Below are 12,095 nucleotides of genomic sequence, written 5' to 3' on the forward strand. Positions count from 1 at the left end.
TGACACACAGGCTTAGAATCTTTCATATTTATGAAGTCTATAATCCAGGTGTTCTGGATTCCTAGTTAGACCCTTTTTATCAGAGTCCACCTCCTCTTCAGAGGGTCTCTACCTCCTCAGGAAAGCTCAATGGATCAGATTTATGTTTGAAAAATCAACCAAATATGAATCATTTTAATAAATATTTAATGAATAGAGATCTCATCTATTATTTTCTGATTGCTTCTACTTTCCTACTTTTTTTTTTTTAAAGACAAAGTTCTTTTTAAAAAATAATTGTATTTATTTATTTTGGTCCTGCTGGTCTCTGTTGCTCGTGCAGGCTTTCTCTAGTTGTGGTGAGCAGGGTTACTCTGCGTTGTGATTCATGGGGTTCTTATCTCAGTGGCCTGTTTCAGAGCACACACTCTAGACACACAGATGTCAGGAGCTGAGGCATACAGGCTCAGGAGTTGCAGCTTTGAGTCCCAGAGCTCGGGCGGCTTCAGGAGTTGCAGCAAGTGGGCTTAGTTGCTCCGCAGCATGTGGAATCTTTCTGGACCAGGGATCAAACTCGTGTCCCCTGCATTAGCAGGTGGATTCCTATCCACTGTGCCACCAGGGAAGTCCCCTACTTTTTTTAAAGTGACATTATAAATTAGCATGAAGTTGAAATGTCAATTGGAATGAAGCAGATAAACCTTTTGTTTTAGAACTTAACAGGGTGATCCTGTAACAGCCCAAAGACCTCATATGTTATGCTGAGTAAATAAAGACTTTCTTCCTGCTCTTACAACAAATGCTGTATGCTTGTGCAGTGGAGGAATTCAAGTGCCACTGAGCTCTCTTGGTGTCCACAGCTACACGGCTGGTGCAGTTTGTGGTGCCCTCCTAAAGCCAGTCAGGGATCCCTGCGGCTCCAGATTTTGTCCTGGAGAGAATCCTAGTCTGTGAATCATGTGTCATAGTCTTGGATCAGGATAATGCATTCTGATCTGTTTTGCCTCCTAAAGAACAGGAGAACTGGGTACCTAGAAAATTGTAGCTTCTGCCTCTAAGCAGAGCAGAGAAGCCTGGACCCTAGTTGAGGTTCTTGTTTTGGTTGGAAAATTATGTGTTTAAGGTACAGAAACATAATCCGTTGACCTCAAATAAAATGAGTGGGTAGTTAATGTTGTAAGCATGCAATGAAAATCTCATGGACAAAGGGACACAGTCAAGGCAGGTGACCTGGAGAACTCAACGGAGGTCAGGAGTGAAACTGACCTAGGTTAAATCTGGCTCTGCAGCTTACTAGTAATATAACTGTAAGCAAGTCATTTTGTAGCCCTATAAACTCTTTCCCCGCTATACTTCTTCCCTCCTAACCTATGAGGATCCAATGTTATGGAAGATGGCCAAGAATGTTGGCTGGTGTGGAGTAGCTTCCCAAAAGTATGCTTTAAATTGGCTCAATACTTTAAGTGTGACTCATGGGACACTTACAGGGCATCACCATTCCTAGAAGTAGAAGCAAAAGAGATAGTTTAGTGAGTAGGCGATGGATTACATTTTGGATATGCTAAATGTTCAACTGGACAGGATATTCAGGTAAGAAGATCCCACAAACCTGTGGAAATGCAGGATGTGAATTCAGAAAGAAGGCAAGGCTGGCTAGAGAATCAGATGTGGGGCCTCTCCAAAGAGAAGTGATAATTACATTAGTGAGAGTACAGCCACTGAGAGTGCTGGGATAGAACAAACAGAAGAAAAGCATCTCAATTATGGGCACACACAAACTTCAGGGGAGGAAGAAAGAGGGAAACATGGGAAGGACTGGATATAGAAGTAAGAGAATTAGGAAGGTGCTAGTATAGAACCCCACTCCAGTACTCTTGTCTGGCAAATCCTATGGACGGAGGAGCCTGGTGGGCTGCCATCTATGGGGTTGCACAGAGTCAGACATGACTGAAGTGACGTAGCAGCAGCAGCAGCAGTACAGAAGGCTCCCCTGGTGGCTCAGCAGTAAAGAATCCACCTACAATGCAGGAGATAATGGGTTCGATCCCTGGGTCAGGAAGATGCCCTGGAGGAGAAAATGCCAACCCACTCCAGTAATCTTGCCCAGAAAATCTCATGGACAGAGGAGCTTGGTGGTGTTGCAAAGGAGTCCAACACAACTCAGCAACTGAAGAGCAAGTACAGAAGTACATATAGGGCTTTCAGTGCATTAAGTTCTTTGGTGATTTTAAAGTTTTTCAGATGAATTACTTTATCATTCGCTTTGAGTTGGTATCATTCCTAGAGAAGTTTTGCGGGTAGCATGAAAAGAGTATAGGCTGCATCTATGATTTACATATTAAGTTAAAAGAAACAAAACATTGCTCCTTCAAAGTAGCAGGGATATATATATATATATACTGTATATATGATGAGAAATTAACTGTCTTTGAAAAGGGCAGTTGCAAAAATATTTACAAGTATACACGCTAAAGCGTTAGTCACTCAGTTGTCTCTGATTCTTTGCAACCCCATGGGCTGTAGTCCCCCATGAGGCTCCTCTGTCTATGGGATTTCCCAGGCAAGAATACTGGAGTGGGTAGCCATTCCCTTCTCCAGGGGATCTTCCAGACTAGCAATTGAACCCAGGTCTCCTGCATTGCAGGCAGATTCTTTACCGTCTGAGCCACCAGGGAAGCCTTGCTCTAACTACAATCTTGGGAGAATGTATAGTGTGGTAGAGAGAGCAGAAAACCAGAATCAGATAGTCTTGGGTCAAACCCTGTGACCTGCTTGAGGTACCTGTTTTTTCTTCTCAATAACTGGAAAATCACATCACTAAACTATAGCATCTTTTGTGATAATTAAATGAAACAATGCATATGAAGTACCTGGTGCTTCCCAAATGGCGCTAGTGGTAAAGAACCTGTCTGCCAATGCAGGAGACTTAAGAGACTTCGGTTTGATCCCTGGGTTGGAATGATCCCCTAGAGGAGGGCATGGCAATCCACGCCAGTATTCTTGCCTGGAGAATCCCATGGACAGAGGAGCCTGGTGTGCTACAGTCCATAGTGTTGCAAAGAGTCAGACCTGATTGAAGCGACTTTGCATGCACACACGCACATATGAAGTACCTAGAACAGTAACCAAAGCATAGTCGATGTTATCATATCAATAATGTTTTTGTGTTTTTTTTTTTTTTCCAGCCATGCCAAGTGAGATCTTAGTTCCCCAACCAGGGAATGAACCCTGTGCCCTCTGCACTGGAAATGCAGAGTCTTAACCACTGCACCACCACGGAAGTCCCTGTTAGGATTATGTCTCCATTGCAGCCCTCCTTGTATTTTATCACTAGATGGCGGCAATGCTCCCTTAACCAATTTAAATGAAAAGAGACAACTTTCTGGAGGACTTGAAATTAGTGAAGGCTTATCCAATAGGAAGATGTGTGTAGGGCATCAGAAAAATAGGGGGAGCGGTTATATAGAGTCAGAGAGAGAAGAGGAAGAAGGGAGGAGGGAGGGAAGGAAAAAGAGGGCAAGAGAAGGATGGAGAGGGAGAGAGAAATGTTTAGAAATAACTTGATATTGCAAAAGAAAACACTGAAATAGTGATTATGGGGTGGGCATAGAACCAGATCTTATTGAATATCGTTTCACATTCTATAGGATCTAGTGTTATTTTTGTTTATAAATACACATAGGGAGTGGTGGTTACTATATACTGTTGACCCTTGAACAATGCAGGGGTCAGGGGCACTGATCCCCACACAGTCAAATATCTGACTATAACTTACAGTTGGCCCTCCATACCTGTGTTTCCTCTGTGTTCACAGATTTATTCATCCTTGGATCATGTAGTACTTATTACTGAAAAAAAAATCCACATATAAGTGGATATGCACAGTTCAAACCCATGTTGTTCAAGTTTGAAGTGTATTTTCTGTGTTGACAGTTTTTAAAGATCTATAGTGGTCCTAGGGCTTCCCTTAAATAATCTGCCTACAATGCAGGAGACCCAGCTTTGATCCCTGGGTCGGAAAGATGCCCTGGAGAAGGAAACGGCAACCCACTCCAGTATTCTTGCCTGGAAAATTCCACGGACAGAGGAGCCTGGTGGGCTACAATCCATGAGGTCCCAAGAGTCCAATAAGACTTAGCAACTGGACCACCACCGTGGTGGTCCTAAAGAGATTTAACAATACCAACTGCCCAGTAAATGTCAGTAAAGCATAATGTGTTTTACTGTTCATTTAAATTAAATCATTAACCTCAATTGTAAAAATATGGCTATTTTCCTCTTTGCAAAATATTCCTTCTACATTAAGACACTTAATGGTACATTAGTTATCTATTGCTCTGTAACAGGTATCTGTAAGGTTGGTGGCTTAAAATGATTTATTATCTCATTTTTTTCTGAGGGTCAGGAATCCTGAAGTGACTTAGTGAAGTGGTTCTGGCTTAGGCTCTCCCATGAAATTTCAGTGAAGACATGATCTGAGGCTACAGTCATCTGAAGGCCTGCCTGAGCCTTGGAGGACCTGCTTCCAAGATGGTTCAGTCACATGGTTGGTGTCAAGAGGCCTCAGCTCCTCACCAGTTGTTGGCTAGAGGCCTTCATCCCACCGCATATGAATTTCTCAGTAAGTTGGCTTGGGCATTCTTCCAACATGCAGCCGACCTCTTCCAGGGTTAGTGATCCAAGAGAGACCACAAGAAGGAAGCCACGACAGCTTTTATGACCTGGTTTCAGAAGTCATGCTCTAACTTCCACCGTATTTGTTCAAAGTGAGTCACACAGAAAATAACTACAATTGTCAGCAATATATACATATAAAAAAGAAATGGGGGAATTCATGTTGATGTATGGCAAAACCAATACAATATCGTAAAGTAATTAGCCTCCAATTAAAATAAATTTAAATTAAAAAAAATGGGGGTTCCCATATGGAGAAATCACAGTCTGATCTCTCTCAATATGACCACATCCTCTCCCTGCATCTTGATTTGTTCATCTATAAAAAGAATACAGGCCAGGAAACCATGGCCACTTCAACTCTAAGGTAGTCTATCCCTGCTCCATCTGGGTGTGACCTTAGTTAACAACGTGGTCCTACCAGCGTGTCAATCCTACCAGCCTGTTCTAATTAAGGCAGGAGCTAGTACCAGAAGTGGGCTTCCCAGGTGGCCCTAGTGATAAAGAACCCACCTGCCAATGAAGGAGATTTAAGAGATGCTGGTTCCATTCCTGGGTTGGGAAGATCTCCTGGAGGATGGCATGGCAATCTACTTCAGTATTACTGCCTGGAGAATCCCATGGACAGAGAAGCCCCACAGTCTACAGTCCACAGGGTCCCAGAGAGTCGGACAGGACTTAACACAGTATCAGAAGTAGCTTGTCAAAGTGAAAAGGGTACTGGGTTTGGCTTCAAAGTGAAAGTCGCTCAGTCGCGTCCGACTCTTTGCGACCCCATGGGCTATACAGTCCATGGGATTCTCCAGGCCAGAATACTGGAGTGGGTAGCCTTTCCCTTCGCCAGGGGATCTTCCCAACCCAGGGATCGAACCCAGGTCTTCCGCATTGCAGGCGGACTCTTCACCAGCTGAGCCACATGGGAAGCCCTTAGCTTCAAAAGTTGGCCCTGAAACTCACTTAGCTACCGGACCCTAGGCAATCCTTCAATCTTAGTTCAATCCACTTCTTTACAACTGGAATGCTTATCCCTCCCCAATCCCATAAAGTTGTTAATAGGCTCAAAATTAGGTAATTGGGCATTTACTCTGTGGCAGAGAATTTAGACTCGACCTTTGATCATCACAACAACCCTGTAAGATATAGAATATTATACTTGTTTTACAGGTGAAAGAAATTGCGGCTTAGAAAACTTACGTAAGCAAGATTAACTTTAAAAGTGATCAACTTAAAAGTGGCGGAACTAGGAGTCTAACCCAGTTCTGACTCCAAAACCTGCGCGCAAAATAGAGGTAAACTATTTTCGTTTGACGTTAAGCGGTGACCATCTGACATAGTAATATAGATTCGTCCTGAGTCACCACCCTGTAAGGACTTCAGAAACGTGTCCATCAGACCACGTTTTCGCAAGCCTACTTTGCCCATAACGCTCATCAGATGTCTGGAGCATCACTGTTTGAAGCGGCCCTGACGCGTGAGGCGTGCGGGAACTAACGCAGCTTCCACGCCCTCAGGGCACGCGGGAGACTCACGCACGCCCACACGTCAGAACCCAGCGCGTTTCTCAAAGTGCTGCCCCCAAACCAAGTCCCCCAGGTCGCTGCACTCAACCCCCTCGCTGTCAGAAGCGTCGTCTTCAGGGAAAGGCCTAGCTTACAAGCTGTGGGCTTGGTTCCGTCAAGCGTGAGCCGGCCGTCGGCTGTGGGACACCGAGCCCCGGACCCCGACGGGACCTCTCGCGGGCGCGGCCGGCACCACAAAGCCCTTTATGGAGGCTCTGGCCTGACGCAGGGCCGCCCGCACCTTCAGGCGCGAGCAGGAAGGAGGCCTGTGCGCGCGGCCATGGGCGACTAGACGCGCGCGCTCGGCCCTCGACCCATGGGGACCCCGAGACCTTCCCACACCCCAACGAGGGTAATCGGGCGCCGGCGTCCTCTCGCGGGCACCAGTCTCGCGAGGCTTGGGCGGAGTGGCCGCTTCCGCCCCGTGTGTGGCGTGGGTGGGGGAGGGGCGGGGCTAGGCGTGGGTGGGGAAGGCGCAAGGAGGGCCGGCCCCACCCTCTCCCCGCAATCTTCCTTCCCTCTTCCCGTCTCTCCTCTTCTTCCCTCCTCTTCATCCCCACTTCCCTCCCTTCTTCATCCCCACTTCCCTCCCCTCTTCATCTCTCCTCCCCTCCCGAGCTCGGGAGGACCCGGGTCCTCCCGGGATCTGCGCATGCAGCGGGAGGACACCCATCCCGAAGCCTGAGCTGGAGGAGGCATGGGAGTGGTACATGAAGTGGGTCACATTTTAAGCGCAGATTTTTGCAAAAGGGAAAACCTGGGAGGAAGGTCTGCATTCTTTAAAAGGGCTCGCGGATGGAGGACGGAAAGTCCCGGTGCCCGCCTGTGCTTTGTGGCTTAACACTGTCACGTTTGAGACACGTTTTGGTGTTGAGGTTTTTTGAGCCCATTTGTCAGGCTTTAGGCAAGGACAGAATACGAGGCCAGAATGCGGATGCTGTTTAGCTGGCATTTTCTCCTAACGTGGCAAGAAGTGATAAAATGAGTTCGTGGAAAATAGAAGAGAATAGAGATTGAGTTCAGGAACATCGGTTAGGGAGGTTCTTAGATTCAGACTTTTTTTTTCTGGATCTTTTTATTATTTGGATATTAAAATAGTCAAGTGAATATTTTATCTTAATTAGGTGCGTTGCAATCATTTCAGGTAAATTGAACAAGAATATCTGAGTCATTGCATCAGGCACCTGTGTTAGGAAATTGGACTGTAATAATTCACCATGGCTTATGGCTTGCAAAGAAAGAATGGAGTAGAAAAGCTTTTGCGGTGCAATTGTTATAAAGTGTAAGTATTTTTTATCAGGTAAGCACTGACTCAGGGTGGAGGGGGGGCGTCCTTGTTAAAATAAAAGTACTGGACATCCTTACGTTCCCCCTGAGATACTGGACTGTATGAGGCATTTTCTGGTGCCTGGATACTGATTCTTTTTTTTTGATACTGATTTTTTTTAAAAAAAGGAAAATGCTTTTATAAGGATTGTTAACTATTCTTACTTGGTTTTTTACAACAAAACAAATTTCAAACGAGAAGACTAAAATTTGGTAATATGATCAAAGTCCCTCAGTCATGTAGTAAGGGAGTGACAAGGACTGAAGTATGAGTTTTCTTACTCCAAAGCAACATTTTCTACTACTGACCACAACCTTAAAATACCTCTTTAGATAGTGTAAATCTAACTAAAAATGCCTTGGTGTCTGATACATCTTAACAGAACACTTGATTAACTGGTACAGAGTCAGTTTTGCATCCTGTGTATTTGGCGGGTAGTAAATGGACAATATGGGCTTTCCAATCAAGAAGACTGGGGCTCTGGAAATGTAAATTGGTACAGTCACTGTGGAGAACAGTATGGAGGTTCCATAAAAAAACTAAAAATAGGGCTACCATATGATCCTGCAGTCTGACTCCTGGGCATATATCTGGAGAAAAACATGATCTGAAAGGATATGTGCACCCCAGTGTTCATGCAGCACTGTTTACAATAGCCAAGACATGGAAACAATCTAAATATCCATTGAAAGAGGAATGGATAAAGAAGATGTGGTCCATATATACTCAGCCATTAAAAAGAATGAAATAATGCCATTTGCAACAACATGGATGGACCTAGAGAGTGTCATGCTGAGTGAAGTAAGTCAGACAGAGGAGAAATGTGTATGACTGTCCTTATACATGGAATCTAAAAAGAAATAAACTTACTTACAAAACAGAGACTCACAGACTTAGAAAATGAACGTATGGTTGCTGGGGTGGGGGAGTTGAGAAGGGATGGTTGAGAACTATCTTAACTATCTTAACTAAGGGATAGTTAAGAACTTTAGGAAATACTTCATGTATACACTGCTGTGTTCAAAATGGATAACCAACAAGGACCCATTGTTAGCAAAAGGAACTCTGCTCAAAAAAAAAAAAAGAAAGAAAAACCTACCAAGAAAACCAGGGCTCAAAGCCTGGCTCTGCCCCTGGCTGCCCATGCTGCCTTGAGTAAATTACTTAACTTCTCTGTGCCTTGGCTTCCACATCTGTGAAATGAACCGACCTACATGGTATGGAATACAAATGAAGTAATGTAGGTAAGGTACTTGTATGTTGTCTGAAATAATAGTAAACCCATAGTGAACATGGGTTGCTACTACATGAGAGTTTCACTCTGTAGTACTGTTGTGTTGCTGCTGCTAAGTCGCTTCAGTCGTGTCTGACTCTGTGCGACCCCATAGACGGCAGCCCACCAGGCTCCCCTGTCCCTGGGATTCTCCAGGCAAGAACACTAGAGTGGATTGCCTTCTCCAATGCATGCAGGTGAAAAGTGAAAGTGAAGTCGCTCAGTCGTGTCCAACTTTTCGAGACCCCATGGACTGCAGCCCACCAGGCTCCTCCATCCATGGGATTTTCCAGCAAGAGTACTGGAGTGGGGAGCCATCGCCTTCTCCTACTGTTGTGCTACCTTGTTTTAAATTTTTGAACTTGTTTTTTAACTTCTCTGCCACAATCTATGATATATTTATCATGGTGAGTGAATTGAATTTTACTTTTTGACAATATTCTAAGAAGGAAATGGAGACATCCCATGGGGTTATAAAACCAGAGTTATGGGAAAACTCATTATTGCACTCTGCTTAGATCTGTAGTTCAGTATGACTTTACACCTTGAACTGTAGGCAAATAACCACTATAGTCATTGTTGCAGGAAATAATTTTTATAACAAAGATATTCCTGTATTTGGAGAATGATTTAAAGCACTGATTCTGTGGTTTTGGCTATATAGCATTTTATATCATGAATAATATCTGCAAAACCAGTGTTTTCTCTGTCAATCTCACAAGAAAGTATTTGATATCATTCTGTTTATAAGAGCAGCTAAATTAAGAGGAGTAGAATGGTGTTCTTTGTCACTTAGTCATGTCTGACTCTGTGACCCCATGGATTGTAGCCTCCCCGGCAACTCTGTCCTTGGGGATTCTCCAGGCAAGAGTACTGGAGTGGGTTGCCATGCCCTCCTCCAGGGGATCTTCCCAACCCGGGGATCAAACCCAGGTCTCCTGCATTATACACCAATTCTTTACCATCTGAGCCACCAGGGAGGCCCAAGAATATTGGAGTGGGTAGCCTATCCCTTCTCCAGGGGATCTTCCTGACCCAGGAATCGAACTGGGGTCTCCTGTATTACAGGCAGATCCTTTCATTTGCTCAGGCAGTTTGTCACTTTGGGCTTTTATTGGTTAAGCAATTTAGAAGATCAAAACCACTTAACATTTTTATTTTCAAATGCTTTGAAAGGAAAATAAAAATGTTATCTCTCGTATCTCCATTCCCATCCCTATACTACCTGCCCAGTCCCACTCAGGTAAAATGTTTTATGTTTTCCTACAATTTCTGTCTCTTGTATGTGTTACACATATGTACACATATGTATACACACACACATTTTTGCATATGGGGGATTATATTGAATTTTGCTCCCTCCCCTACTTTATCTTGTGTAGCCTAGTGGTTAAGAGCATAGATTCTAGAATCTGATTTTCCGAGTTGAAATGTCAAACTCAAGCCTTGTGATCTTGAGTAAATTGTAGATTTTAGACATTTACGTCTTAGATTTTAGAACACTTTTGTTCTTTTAGTCCATAATGCCATCAGTGTCTCAACTGTATTCACATTATTTATATAAACCTGCATTATGCATGTGTGCATACATATATGTATATATACACTCCTATATATGTATACATAGATATATTTGTACATGCGTTAAAATTTCAAACCCAAGCCTTGTGACCTTGAATAAATTTTTCTCTGCTCCTGCTTCCCAACCTATAAAATAAGTGTAATAGCACCTTGCCTACTTCGTAGATTACTGTGGCAATTAATGTGTTTATATATGTAAACTGATTAAAAGTATCTAGCATGTAGTAGGTGCTAGAAAAACATTAACTGTTTGATTGCTCATCTTTCCAAATCCATAGATAAGGATAAACCTCATGCTTTCATTACATATGTGTACTACAGTTTAGCCAGGTTCTTCTTCGTAGACATTAAGACTGTTTTGTGAGGTTTTTTGGATAAGCAATGCTTCACTGAGGATTCTTGTAAATACATCTTTGTGTATTTGTTCAAGTGCATTTATAATAATTGTAGACTTCAAGTCCCTCCTTAAGGTTAGACGATAAAGTAACAAGGAAGCTGGAGGAGGAAGACAGATGGCATGTATGTAATAAGCTCATTTCGCCCACCTATACCAAAGCAGGTCTTTCCCCTTTCCTCATACATATGAGTATAACTGAGAAACATAGCTGATACTTAAAACTTCCAAAGTAGGATACATAAAGCAGTCCATTAAAATTTCGTTGTGATTATTTTTAAATACTGTAGTTTGGGATTTCATTCCTTTCTCCTGTTTTCTAAGGATTCTGTTGATACTTCTAAATACACTTGGGTTACATCTAAGCTCTGGTTCTCAGTTAACTTCTGAGTCTTTGTTCCCTTGTCTTACCTCCATGGTGTTGTAAAGATTAAAATCAGATCATGGACTTCCCTGGTGGTCCAGTGGCTAAGACTCCATGCTCCCAATGCAGGGGGTATGGGTTTGATTTCTGATCCAAAATCTAGATCCCACATGTCAAAACTAAGAGTGCATGCTGCAACTAAGATCTAGCACAGCCAAATAAATAAATATTTCTAAAAATTAAAAAAAAAATCAGATCACACACTCAAAGCTTTACTGTGTGCCAGGCACCATATTCATTATATTCCATTTGTTCCTTCCCTAATGTGATCATATTTTTGATCAACCAAGAAAGACTTGGAGCTTATAGTTTTTAACTACATCCTCTTTAAAGACATGGAAAGATTGGATTGACTCCATGAAGGCTGTTTTTTGAGCTAACATTCCTATCATTATAATTTATGGTTATTTTTCAATATATTAATATTTCTACATTGAAAGATTATAACATGTTGATTTAAGGCTCCTTCTCCTGGCTAGATTTGCAACTCTGGAAAATCCTGAATACTCCTCTGCAAACCAAAATCTCCATTTTTCCACTGGTTTTTCCATTTCCACTGAGAATGCAAATGTCTTATCTATATCCTGTCATGGAAATGGAACTGAGAATGCAAATATCTTATCTATATCCTGTCATCAGTGTCAATAAATGTTTACTGAATGAGTTAATTTTTGCCCCAGACAGGAACCCTGGGAACTTGCACTACTCACAAAGACGTGGTACACGAAACTAGCGAACATCAAGTTGCCTTTCTTGGAAGAAATTGCATTTGGTAGCTGTGTACACCTCAAAAAATGTAAAACCATTAAGGATGGTCTGCTCCCTTCAGCAGAATGTAAGTTCTGTAGGGACTACTTTAATAAATTTCAAGTTTTGTGTGTTAT

At 42.8% G+C, this 12,095-nt stretch overlaps 1 protein-coding gene across 3 annotated transcripts in view; it reads left to right on the top strand.

Annotated features, from left to right (window-relative positions):
- The first annotated feature begins 5,494 nt into the window (after nucleotides 1-5,494).
- Nucleotides 5,495-12,095, top strand: part of SLC10A6 (solute carrier family 10 member 6) — a 76,327-nt gene continuing 69,726 nt past the window's right edge. Inside the window, exons 1-4 of one of the 3 annotated variants that reach the window (XR_006641261.1) lie at nucleotides 5,495-5,721; nucleotides 5,818-5,942; nucleotides 7,357-7,494; nucleotides 11,892-12,046. The gene's annotated coding sequence lies outside the window, so the exon portion shown is untranslated. Of the gene's footprint in view, nucleotides 5,722-5,817; nucleotides 5,943-6,042; nucleotides 6,565-6,697; nucleotides 6,928-7,356; nucleotides 7,495-11,891; nucleotides 12,047-12,095 lie in introns of those variants that run through there. The other 2 variants (XR_006641260.1, XR_006641259.1) reach the window with 2 other exon arrangements.

Source organism: Bubalus bubalis, chromosome 7, assembly GCF_019923935.1.
Source record: "Bubalus bubalis isolate 160015118507 breed Murrah chromosome 7, NDDB_SH_1, whole genome shotgun sequence".
Taxonomy (NCBI): domain Eukaryota; kingdom Metazoa; phylum Chordata; class Mammalia; order Artiodactyla; family Bovidae; genus Bubalus; species Bubalus bubalis.